Here is a 12,647-nt window from a genome sequence, read left to right as displayed (position 1 = left end):
GGTTAATCTTCCAGCAGGACAATGACCCTAAGCATACTGCTAAAGCAACACTCGAGTGGTTTAAGGGGAAACATTTAAATGTCTTGGAATGGCCAAGTCAAAGCCCAGAATCTGTGGTATGACTTAGATTGCTTTACACCAGCGGAACCCATCCAACTTGTAGAAGCTGGAGCAGTTTTGCCTTGAAGAATGGGCAAAGATCCCAGTGGCTAGATGTGCCAAGCTTATAGAGACATACCCCAAGAGACTTGCAGCTGTAATTGCTGCAAAAGGTGGCTCTACAAATATTGACTTTGGGGGGGGTGAATAGTTAGTTTTCAGTTTTTTTGTCTTGTTTGTTTCAGATTATCTTGGCAAAGGAGAAACACTCACTAACAGGGATGTAAACAAATCTGTGCCCAACATTTTAGAGAAATAAGCTTTTTGTGCATATGGAACATTTCTGGGATCTTTTATTTCAGCTCATGAAACATGGGATCAACACTTTACATGTTGCTTTTATATTTTTGTTCAGTCTATTTCTGCAGTGTCAAGTGGAAACATAAGCAACCCTGTGACACTAGCTAGTAGTAGCTAGCGGAAGTAAGTTAGTCCCTGAACATGCTACAAGATGGAGCTGCCCGGCCAGAGCTACCTGCTACAGAAAGGTCAGATTTCTCCATTAATTTCTGTAGCTAACTTAGCTAGATCTTCTGGCTGGTTGATGGTGCTTATTGACTGAGTAATAATTAATTGCAATTACTGTAAATGGTTACCTATCTGGCACTTTGCATAGCTAACTTAGCTATTGCTTACACATCTAACACAACAATATCCAGTCATTGCTTGTGTGTGTGTGTGTGTGTGTGTGTGAGTTCTGAATGTTCCCGCAGGAGAAAGGCACAGTATGGCTTTAGAGCAGGTCGTCATGAACTTCATGTAGGTGCATCAGCCAATACAGTAAGTTAAAATAAGCCTTTAAATTGGTATGGGTATACTTCACAAACATCATTTCCTGCTCACTGAAAGGCAGACGTAGGCTATACTCTTCAGTTGTGAACACGACTATTGGCCTACTTCTCTGAATGTATACATACGCCCTGTCTGAGGGGCTGATCAATTATACAGAGCCAGTCTGATATTCCCTCGCTCTCTCCTCCACATACACCTACAGAACCATTCACACAGTTCAGTCACTCAGCCCTATCCAGTGGACATGCTCTACCGCCTCCTACAACATCCTGATGAGCAGCAATAAGCCTCATGACTGTTCGTCTGCATATCGCTCTAACCCTGCTGTGCTGAGACAATGACTCGAACAGTTTTACACTACTTTAAATGTATTGCACAGTCATTATTGATCTTGACTAACTATACACAGGTGGTATGTAGGCTGGTTGATTGCACCTGCAGGCCTGTTTGAGGGACAACTGGACAGAACATATCAGAATGCTTGGACCTCAGCTGAGACCCTTCAAAGGTAAGCCCCTTTACACTTGCTCTCAAAGTGTGTTACCTATAGATGACTCCTAGACACTTTCAAATTGTTTGCCTGTGAATGGTTGTCTACTTCAGGCTATTTACTTGTTACCTTTTTAACTACTGCTCCCCTCACAGAATTTGAATGATCCTTCAACTGCCCCATGCTCTCTGTTTCTCTCAAGTATACATTAGGGGAAGTTGCTTTGCTGTTGTGCCCTGCATCCTAAATTTTGCTCACTCTTGTTCAACTACTCTTTGATTAAATCAGTTTAACTCAATGTTTAAATATGCTCCAAGTGTGGTTTTTAATGAAAGTTGACAAGGCACTTATATGGATGGATGGATGTGGGCGTGAGAAAGTGGATAGATTGTGCAACGTAGATGCAGGGAGTCAGGAAGCAGGTGCAGTTAGTGAGTTTAATAACAAACGACACAAAACAAAATTAGCGTCTGACATGGAAACAAAAAATACTACCTGATAACAAAAGAGTGCTATATAAAGGGTAGGTAATCAAGGGTGTAATGATGTCCAGGTGTGACTGATGATGAGATGCAGGTGTGCGTATAGATGGGTTGCCAGGTGTGCGTATAGATGGGTTGCCAGGTGTGCGTATAGATGGGTTGCCAGGTGTGCGTATAGATGGGTTGCCAGGTGTGCGTATAGATGGGTTGCCAGGTGTGCGTAATGATGGTTGCCAGGTGTGCGTATAGATGGGTTGCCAGGTGTGCGTAATGATGGTTGCCAGGTGTGCGTATATAGATTGGTTGCCAGGTGTGCGTAATGATGGTTGCCAGGTGTGCGTATATAGATGGGTTGCCAGGACCGGTGGTTAGTAGACTGGTGACATCGAGGGGGGGAACGGGAGTGGACGTGACAGATGGGTTTGGTTGAAGAAACTCCCTCTCCCCCTACCTCCCCTCCTTCTCTTGATGAGCAATAAAAGTGAATGTAATTGGTGCATTTTTACCTGGCGATCCAAAATCCAATCGAATGTAATATTTTATAAGTTAAAAGCTAAGATCAAATGAGATTTCATGACATTTACTTTGTCTTTACAAATCTATTCACTACTTGCCAAATGCATTCACCATCTGCTTCAGCTAGCATTGCCTGTTTTTAAAATCTTAAGGTAAAGCACTTTGGATGAAGTGTGAAAATGTGACACAATATGCTTATGTATGTGTTGCTACTGTATGAATTATTTTTCATCCGCTAGTTGGCAGTGCTACCACCTTCATTAACACAATTGGCCTGGTACATTTCAACTAGCGATTAGAGGCCCAACCTTAGTTCTTTAGGGGTAGTTTGCCTTAACAGATTAATCCTGTAGGTCGCTGATATTGTATAACCTAAATAAACTGTCATTACACTGTCTCACTGGGCCTTTTCCAAAGAGGTCTATTGTGAGAGGTTTGCTGCAGCTCTGTATGATTGTGGAGTAGAATGAAAGAGATTCATAGCCAAAGGCCCAAACCTACTAGTCTGACTGACACCTAAACTCAAAGTCCTCCTGACAGAGTCTGGAAAGGCTGTTTTGATGTTGTCGGCACGATGCGTTGATAATGAAGGGGGCTGTGCGTTTACTGGTTGGTTCTCCTCCTTCTCTTTCGAAAATCAAACACCCACAGGCACAGCCACGCAGAGCCCCCGAGTGCCGCCCCTTTCCATTACAACTTTTGGATTTTCAATGAGAGGTCTCAACGCCCCAGAAGAAAAAACATTTGAGCGAACCAATCAGTGTCCACAATTTCTGAGCGAATATTGCATTAACAAACAGCCTCCTGTCCAGACCAGTGAGTCACAGCTCTTCCTCGCTGTGTGGTCACGTCAACCAGACTACGAACCAACAAACAGATGACCAAATGTGCACTTACACATAAAAGTTACGGACGATGTAGGTGTGCATTCTCAAAGACTGAGGAGGGCAGATTGAGGATCACTGACCAGGTCTCCCTTGTCAATACAATATAGTAAAAGCAAAACTGATCCTCTATTTGCTCCAAAATGCTTTTTGAAGATCATTAAAGATGTGAGCTTATGGTGAGGCAGGAAAAGCCAGACCCCAATGCATGTGTGTTCTCATCATTTCTGGACCGATGTGATGTATGAATTACATTGAATAATTGCACTAGAAAATATTCAAATAAGCAACCTTTCGGTTACTCGCCTAACACTCTTAACCGCTAGGCTACCTGCCACCCCTAGTTGCTTGAAACCACACATTTCATTATGTTATAGCACTGCAGTGGTAGTTTTTAAGTGTATATCCACAAACAATAGTGGGCAGACAAGGCCACATAAAGAGCCAGAGATAATCAGACACCAGTGGATAATTGAAGTACCCAAAAAGGCCACTAAATGTCTTACTTATAGAGATAAAAAGAAATAGATATTACAAGTCATATTCTAGATGTATCTCTACTAGAACACGTGTTAAATATAGTGTTAGTACAAGGAACCCATACTCTCAAGAAGCGAGCAATACAACCGTAAAATGGCGAAAACAGGTACAACAATATAGAAATTTGAGAAAACAACTAGATTAAAGTAAAATCTACCTGTGGTACACTAAGGGCAGATTTCCCTGACACAGGTTAAGTCTAGTCCTAGACTAAAATGCCCTTTCAATCAATAATCTCCATTGATCTTGCTTTTAGGCTCAATCTGTGTTTGGGAAAACATCTTTAAAATCCATTAGCAGCAACAGAAATATTACATTTAGTAGGTGTAGGTAAGGGCAGAGCCATAGTGGGGCAAACTATTCTCCAACATGGTGCTAAAATGACCATGACGTTCTCATTCATCATTTAGTTTTATTGTGGCCATGAGACCTTTTGGGCCAGGACAGCACCCACCAAAAATTATGTCAAACACCCTACAAGAGCTTTTTAACCCAGTTTCTACTTTCAGCGGTGTACACTTTAGCAAGAACATTTTGGTACTGAAGTTGCAAATCGGTCAAAATGTATGGCTCATTTTCATGAGCAAGATTTACTACATTGCAAGTAGGACTGGGATTGGTGTGTTTTACTCTGAGCCCAAAAAAACAACAGCAGGAAAATGGGCTTTATGCTAACGTTAACCTTTTGAAGCTTCCAACTCCATCTGTCACATTTCAGTAGAGGTGATAGCACATTACTGCCATCTAGTGGATTAATAAGTGGACAACACAGGGGAATTCTGTACATGGGTCTTTCTACATACTAGGGTATCAGTTCTTGTAGTAGAGCTGTTACAAAGTCATTAATAATAATTATACAATTTTTTCTTCTTCATGTGAATACATTAAGATATAAAGGGGAACATACACTGAACAAAAATATAAACACAACATGTAAAGTGTTGGTCCTATGTTTTATGAGCTGAAATAAAAGATCACAGACATTTTTCATATACGCACAAAAATAGTATTTCTCTACAATTTTGAGCACAAATTGGTTTACATCCCTGTTAGAGAGCATTTCTCCTTTGCCAAGATAATCCATCCATCTGACATATGTGTCATATCAAGAAACTGATTAAACAGCATGATCATTACACAGGTGCACCTTGTGCTGGGGACAATAAAAGGCCACTCTAAAATGTGCAACTTTGTCACAGATGTCTCACGTTTTGAGGGAGCGTGTAATTGGCATGCTGACTGCAGGAATGTCCACCAGAGCTGTTGCCAGAGAATTTAATGTTAATTTCTCTACCATACGCTGCCGCCAACATAATTTTAGAGACTTTGGCAGTACGTCCAACCGGCCTCACAACAACAGACCAGGTGTATGGCGTTGTGTTGATGAGCTGTTTGCTGATGTCAACACTGTGAACAGAGTGCCCCATGGTGGCGTTGGGGTTATGGTATGGGCAGCCATAAGCTACAAACACAATTGCATTTTATCAATGGCAATTTGAATGCACAGAAATACCGTGATGAGGTCCTGAGGCCCATTGTTGTGCCATTCATCCGCCGCCATCACCTCATGTTTCAGCATGATAATGCACGGCCCCATGTCGCAAGGATCTGTACACAATTCCTGGAAGCTGAAAATGTCCCAGTGTAACAGGGTTATATTGGTGATTCCCCTTGCCACTTTATTGTTAAGCCAATGGATTTTTGGTTTTGTCTTGCCTTCACCTACTCAACATGGCATCTTATTGGCTGGTTGGCATAGCTTGCTTACGAGGGAGGATGTTTCAGTTAGAATCGTCCCAGTGAACAAGCACCAAACCAGCGGTAAGTTGTTAGTTGCAAAGCACTGTACGTCAAAAGTGATTTTTATACTCCCAAGTGATGATGTAAATGTATAATTTATATCAATTTGTTTGTAAATGTTATTCGAACATCACACATAAGATGCAGTGTTTTTTGGTGAATATTTGTTGTGCATTTTGTTGTAGCGAATTCCAGCTAATGCTAGCAGCTTACTGTGTCTGGTGGGGGGTTTGTATATTTTGTACAGTGCGTGAGTGCAGAGTTGGATGGTGAGCCGTGCATTGCATGACGTGCAATTTTGTGATGTTCCTATCAGGTACATTGTTAAAGATATTATATTGTAATTGTATTATTTTGGTAACTACAGTCCCAGTGAACAAGCACCAAACCAGTGTGCGTGAGTGCAGAGTTGGATGGTGAGCCGTGCATTGCATGATGTGCAATTTTGTGCTGTTCCTATCAGAATAAAGCTCCATGACTGGTGTTACAAGATGGAGTTCGTGTTGATGATTGATTGTACACAACGCAAGAAGAGTACTGTTACACCAGTTCTTCCATAGCCTGCATACTCACCAGACATGTCACCCATTGAGCATGTTTAGGATGCTCTGGATCGACATGTACAGAAGAGTACTGTTACACCAGTTCTTCCATAGCCTGCATACTCACCAGACATGTCACCCATTGAGCATGTTTAGGATGCTCTGGATCGACGTGTACGACAGCGTGTTCCAGTTCCCGCCAACATCCAGCAACTTCGCACAGCCATTGAAGAGGAGTGGGACAACATTCCAGAGGCCACAATCAAAAGCCTGATCAATTCTATGCGAAGGAGATGTGTCCCGCTGCATGATGCAAATGGTGATTTTCTGATCCACGCCCATACCTTTTATTTAAGGTATCTATTCCCAGTCATGTGAAATCCATAGATTATGGCCTAATGAATTTATTTCAATTGACTGATTTCCTTATATAAACTGTAACTTGAAATTGTTGCATGTTGCATTAATATTTTTGTTCAGTATAGATACATTCAATATACACTACCAGTGAAAAGTTTGGACACACCAACCCAATTCAAGGGTTTTTCTTTATTTTTACTATTTCCTGCATTGTAGAATAATAGTGAAGACATCAAAAATATGATATAATACATATGGAATCATGTAGTAACCAAAGAAGTGTTAAACAAATCAAAATATATTTTATATTTGAGATTCTTCAAATAGCCACCCTTTGCCTTGACACCTTTGCACACTCTGACGCCACAAGCTTGGCACACCTGTATTTGGGGAGTTTCTCAGATTCTTCTCTGCAGATCCTCTCAAATCAAATCACATTTTATATGTCACATGCGCTGAATACAACAGGTGTAGACCTTACAGTGAAATGCTTACTTACAAGCACTTAACTCAATTTTTTAACTGCATTGTTGGTTAAGAAAATATTTACTAAATAAACTAAAGTCAAAAAATAAAATAAAGTCAAAAAGTAACACAATAAAATGACATAACAATTACGAGGCTAAATACAGGGGGTACTTCCATGGGGAAATTCTCCCATCTCCACAGAGGAACTCTGGAGCTTTGTCAGAGTGACCATCGTGTTCTTGGTCACCTCCCTGACCAAGGCCCTTCTTCTCTGATTGCTCAGTTTGGCCGGGCGGCCAGCTCTAGAAAGAGTCTTGGTGGCTCCAAACTTCCTCCATTTAAGATTGATGGAGGCCACTGTGTTCTTCGGGACCTTCAATGCTGGAACCATTTTTTGGTACCCTTCCCCAGATCTGTGCTTTGACACAATTCTGTCTCGGAGCTCTACGGACAATTCCTTGGACCTCATGGCTTGGTTTTTGCTCTGACCTGCACTGTCAACTGTGGGACCTAATATAGACAGGTGTGTGCCTTTCCAAATCATGTCCAATCAATTTAATTTACCACAGGTGGACTCCAATCAAGTTATAGAAACATCTCAAGGATGATCAATCGAAACAGTATGCACCTGAGCTCAATTTCAAGTATCATACTGTTGCAAAGGGTCTGAATACTTATGTAAATAAGGTATTTCTGTTTTCTATTTGTAATAAATGTGCAAACATTCCTAAAAACCTGTTTTCACTGTGTCATTATGGGGTATTGTGTGTAGATTGATGAGGGAAAAATGTACTTAATCAATTTTAGAATAAGGCTGTAACATAACAAAAAGTTGGAAAAGTGAAGGGGTCTGAATACTTTCCGAATGCACTTTATGCCCTAGCTATAGTTAGTCAGTGGTTGCACATCTAACTAGCTGGAATGAAGCTAGGGTGTGAATAGTAGACATGTAAATATATCCTTTCACTGTTTACAGCAGGTCTCCAGCTACCCAGACCTGCCTGATCAGCCTGATGAAGAATATAGAAATGCTGTTGTTTGTCTTTTTCATTCTTCTGGAAGGTTTAGCATGGCTATAAATGATAGAGAAGTTGACTAAAGCAAAAATAGACCTGGCTACTAGGCATGTGACATTTTGAATGACATGGAGATGTTTTGTTGTTGCTAGAAGTTATGGTCTCATTGTGCCTATCTAGACTATTTTTCCTGTAACTACACATGTGAAGTCAGGGCCGCTCCGCCCATTAGGCAGAATTTGGCAGCCGCCTAGAGCGACATATTGACGAGGGCGACATTTTACGAGCTAAACTGAACAAGACACATCTTCAACACATAACACCTCATAATTCTGCCCCAAAACAATACAAACTTCTCTCACTCAGTGGCATATGGGCTATTAAGGTGAACGCTGATGCCGCACCATGATAAACAGTGCCCACTTTGCCAAAGGCAGGCGCCCGAAATATGTATCTTGTCCATGCACAGCGCGCCTCTCCATGGTGTTGTTGGAGAGGAGCAGTGCTGCGGCTCGCCACCAACGCACCGTCAAATCATGTAGTCTATACGGAAGAAAGAGTATATAGCCTCTGTTGCCTTTTCTGTAGCCTACATGGTGACCACATTTATGACAAAGTCTTAAGACAGACACTTTTTACATCATGTGTGTTTCCGATCAAATATCCTATTTGGCGCACTTTCAAAAAAATAAAAAATAAAGGTGCTTTGATGTGAATATGAATGAACAAGTTAAGAAACACACCATATCCTAAAAACAGGACAGGTCAAAGTAAAATGGACAATAGCCCATGGAATGAAATGAGGCTACTCATGACTGTCCGGGAGTGTCACTCAGTGGGCTAAACTGTCATAATAATTAGTGATTTCAAGTTTTTAGGCCTATTGGTCAATTTCTGATCTGATCATGGCGAAGAAGAAGAAAAGAACTGTTCTCCCTGTTTATTTATTATTTCAGTCATAGTTAGTATTTCGTATTTTTGTCAGTCTTATTTGCTCTGCCTGTCTTTTTAGTGTAAAGTTCGTTATTTTGTGTCCTGGCTTCGGGACCATCAGTAAAGTTCCTTGTTTCACCATCTCTGCCTACTGTCTAACCTGCACCGCACCTGGGTCACACCTCACACCAACCCTTACAGGTGTTATGATGGTATGCAATAAACCAAAACTTGTTTTTCAAAAGTGTAGCAAGTTGTGAACTCTGCAAACAACGTTTCCACTCTGACAATGAGAACGTTAAATGACTGTAATTAATACATGCATTAACAGAAATATATGTAACCAAATGAGGGTAAATGTACTACTGGTGACATAAGTAATGGGGAATTGATAAAAATAAGCAATCAAAGGGCAAAAAATTCACACCATGAAACAATTAATGCGCAATAATTGGAGGGAGACCGCTGAGGGCATTCTGGAGAGCAGAGTGCATTCTGGAGAGCAGAGTGCATTCTGGAGAGCAGAGTGCATTCTGGAGAGCAGAGTGCATTCTGGAGAGCTGTGCATTCTGGAGAGCAGAGTGCATTCTGGAGAGCAAAGTGCATTCTGGAGAGCAGAGTGCATTCTGGAGAGCAGAGTGCATTCTGCAGAGCAAAGTGCATTCTGGAGAGCAGAGTGCATTCTGGAGAGCAAAGTGCATTCTGGAGAGCAGAGTGCATTCTGGAGAGCAGAGTGCATTCTGGAGAGCAAAGTGCATTCTGGAGAGCTGTGCATTCTGGAGAGCAGAGTGCATTCTGGAGAGCAAAGTGCATTCTGGAGAGCAGAGTGCATTCTGGAGAGCAGAGTGCATTCTGGAGAGCAGAGTGCATTCTGGAGAGCAGAGTGCATTCTGGAGAGAGATGCGCCTATATCTTCGCCACCCACCCCTCCCCTTATTCATGTCTCAACATTTCAAATTATACTTAAGACACATTATCTTCACACATATTTTAGGTCCTTTTCACTGAAAAGCAGCTCAATAATCAGCTAAGCTTATTGCCACAAGTGCTGCCCAAATTGAGGCATTGGCCTACTCGCTTGTGATTTGAAACAATCCACAGCAAAAAAAAAAAAAGAAGCTAATGATCCTTTGTGGCTAAGTCATGCTCTCTGGTGAAGTATTTTATTTATTTCTGTAAAGACAGGAGTTACGCACTGCCTATGGTAGCTGATATTCAGAGTTTGAATAGCCAAAATGATTAGTCTTAAGTCTTTGTCAGGTATCAGGACTATAAAGCCAGTGCAACTGCCTGTTTTACAAAGGTCGGCTACCACAAAGCCTATTCCCCCTCAGGAGACTGAAAAGATTTGGCATGGGTCCTCAGATCCTCAAAAAATTCTACAGCTGCACCATCGAGAGCATCCTAACTGGTTGCATCACCGCCTGGTATGGCAACTGCTTGGCCTCCGACTGCAAGGCACTACAGAGGGTAGTGCGTACGGCCCAGCACATCACTGGGGCCAAGCTTCCTGCCATCCAGGACCTCTATACCAGGCGGTGTCAGAGGAAAGCCCTCAAAATTGTCAAAGACTCCAGCCACCCTAGTCATAGACTGTTCTCTCTGCTTCCGCACGGCAAGCGGTACCGGAGTGCCAAGTCTAGGTCCAAAAGACTTCTCAACAGCTTCTACCCCCAAGCCATAAGACTCCTGAACAGCTAATCATGGCTACCCAGACTATTTGCACTGCCCCCCCACCCCATCCTTTTACGCTGCTGCTACTCTGTTAATTCTTTATGCATAGTCACTTTAACTCTGCCCACATGTACATATTACTTCAACTACCTCAACTAGCCGGTGCCCCCGCACATTGACTCTGCACCGGTACCCCCCTGTATATATAGCCTCCCTACTGTTATTTTATTTTACTTCTGCTCTTTTTTTCCTCAACACTTTTTTTGTTGTTGTTTAATTTTTACTTTTTTGTTAAAAATAAATGCACTGTTGGTTAAGGGCTGTAAGTAAGCATTTCACTGTAATGTCTGCACCTGTTGTATTCGGCGCATGTGGCCAATAAAATTTGATTTGATTTGATTTGACATGGATAGGCATTCATTAAAGAGCCTAGGCTACTATTCTAATTGTTTTTGTCTCGCCTAGGGCGGCATATTGGCCAGGAACGGGCCTGTGTGAAGCTGCAAGAAAATCTATATCAAATTTATATCAAACCATTTTGAAATTTTGACCCTGATGTCACACATTGGCCCCTTTTATTTATAGAAAAGACCCACATACTCTTCAATTCAGCCGTATTTGATTGTTTACACGGTAAATTCCTATCTGATCAATTCTGATCTTTTTTTCACTCATTTGTCTTTTGACATCTTTGATGTGATTGGTCGAAATACCAATTGGGTGGGGGGGGGGGGGGACATCAGAATTGGGATGCCTTTGTAAACGCAGCATTTGAAACTTTGACCCATATTTAGGGCCACCCTGTTTGGTTGTTGGTTTAGCACTTTTGCTTTTATCGGTATTTCCAGCATGATCCACTAGGTTTGCTGCAGGTAGAAAATCCTAGGAAAATGTTATTTAATACACAAGCTGTCTCCAATCAATCAATCAATGTGTGGTTGTGTCTGTGTGTTTGGGGGGGGGGGTCATCTAAGCCAGAGGAGGTGTAGCTCTGTGAATCTTAATCACACAAAGCCGATTATTTGGCAGGAAAAACTATTTTTATAATAGGGATTCTACACCTCACTTTGCTCAAGCTGATCCTCTCCAACAGACTAGGAAGTTGTAGCTAAAAATGGGTCAATTAGGGGCAGATAAAGGGGAGGGTCAATGAAACCAACAATGGAAGTATTTTGTAGCGAATTCAAGGGGTAGCCTCAACCGGTACTCAAACCCGTATCCAGCGACTGTCAAGCCAACACCTTAATTGTACTGCACTTTAACTGCAGTTAAAGTGCAGTACAACTACAGTTAAAGTGCAGTATAACTACAGTTCAACTGCCGTTATTCTGAAATCACTGCGTCCAAAATACCACAGTCGACTGCAGTTGCTGCACTTTTACTGCAGTTTCAAAACTGCAATATTTTCCTTGTAAGGGTATTACTAGCAAGCATGACTATAGCCAGTAACCAGTTAGGGCTAGTTAGCCAGCCTGCTAGCGAGTCAATAGCCAGCTAGTGCTAGTTAGCCAGCTATTGCAAGCCAACTTTGTTCAGTTGTTGTTGAGTTTGTTCTATTGGCATGCTAACTTCATAATAACTTAATCTTGTTGTCACGCTCACACAGTCTAATCTTTATTTGTGCTGCCAGCCTAGGCTGTAACCACACCCCCTAAAAATCATGAATATTCTATGTGGGGGTGTGTACTTCCGGGTATGAACAAAACAAAATAAAAAAATAAAAAATGTAATACATTTTGTTATTTGTTTTCCATTATTCCATGTCCAATTTTGATACTGTAAATGAGAAAACGAGCCGTTTTCCATTTTTCGATTCTCTGTTTTGATTCGGAAATCAAAATACAAAACGTACAAAACGTACCAAGAATGAACTTCATAGCCATTGAATTATACCATGCATTATAGGGAAATAATGCTCTCTCTAGAATGTCCTTCAAGCCAATCAGAAACTAATATTCAACAATGCCATGGTATACATTGGATATTCGGTT

Source organism: Coregonus lavaretus, assembly GCF_964263955.1.
Source record: "Coregonus lavaretus genome assembly, chromosome: 14".
Taxonomy (NCBI): domain Eukaryota; kingdom Metazoa; phylum Chordata; class Actinopteri; order Salmoniformes; family Salmonidae; genus Coregonus; species Coregonus lavaretus.
Note: the sequence above shows the minus strand (reverse complement) of the source record.